At 46.5% G+C, this 1,014-nt stretch overlaps 1 pseudogene; it reads right to left on the minus strand.

The window, feature by feature from the left end:
• Nucleotides 1-254: 254 nt before the first annotated feature.
• LOC121850223 lies at nt 255-353 on the minus strand (annotated as a pseudogene).
• Nucleotides 354-1,014: the final 661 nt, after the last annotated feature.

A 1,014-nucleotide genomic window follows, 5' to 3' on the forward strand; every position in this document is an offset into this window, starting at 1 on the left:
CCCACGAACAGTCATGGAGTGATTGGCCAATTTGATTTGGCGATTTGTTGGTCAGGACAGCGGAAGAGAGAAACTCCCTTCTCTTTTCGAGCAGCGCCATGGGATCTTTAACCTCCACCTGAACAGGCAGACGGGACCTCGGTTTAATGTCTCATCCAAAGGACGGCACCTCCGACAACGCAACACACTCCCAGCGTCGTTTTGGAGTGTCAGCTTGGACTACGTGATTCCAACCATCTGAGCCAGGCTGACGCACAAACATAGGAATTTGTGTATCAATCCTTGCACTGGGCCCATTGCTAATCTTCTCTGTACCGTTCCAATTTTAGTATACGCGCTGCTGAAGTAAGCACAAATGTTGAGAGCCTTCATTATGCATCCCGTAAACACGACGTGATTGATTGTTGAATATTTCCGTGACAAAAGGCTCAGGTTTTCCAGGACTTTGCCAGCAGCTCCCTGTGTTTGTTCTCTGGGTGACGGACATCAATTTGAAACAAAATAAATCATGCCTCAGGAAAAGGAGGGTCTTGGATTATTTTTTATATATATATATATGCAGTAATTAGTGTGTACCACAGCACTCAACTTCGGAAAGTGAGGTGAAGCAGCTCTGTGAAACGATGGCCCCAAGGAAGGTTATTAAAAATGCTTTAAAGCGTAAGAGGAGGATATAGATTGCTGAGTTATAGCAACGGCATTTCGGGAGCTGCGATTATTCCCCTCGCAATTCGCCATTGAAAATATTCAAGCAGCAAAAAAAAAATAGTGCCTCGGATGATTGCAAGATACCAATTGCCCCCCAAACCCCCCCCCCCCCCCCCAAACCGATGTAGGTTGTAGGCTGGCTCAATGTAGGGCTCTCGCCACTTAATTAGAATTTCGTGGGTTCAAGCCTCACGTTGGGACTTGGAACTCACACGGTCTAACCTGTCAGGGCTGCGCTGAATTGTTGGATGTGCAATCCTTCAGATGAGAGTTTGACATTTAAACTTCTGTGAAGCGCTGTGAGAC

This window comes from Callorhinchus milii, unplaced genomic scaffold (assembly GCF_018977255.1).
Source record: "Callorhinchus milii isolate IMCB2004 unplaced genomic scaffold, IMCB_Cmil_1.0 Scaffold15, whole genome shotgun sequence".
Taxonomy (NCBI): domain Eukaryota; kingdom Metazoa; phylum Chordata; class Chondrichthyes; order Chimaeriformes; family Callorhinchidae; genus Callorhinchus; species Callorhinchus milii.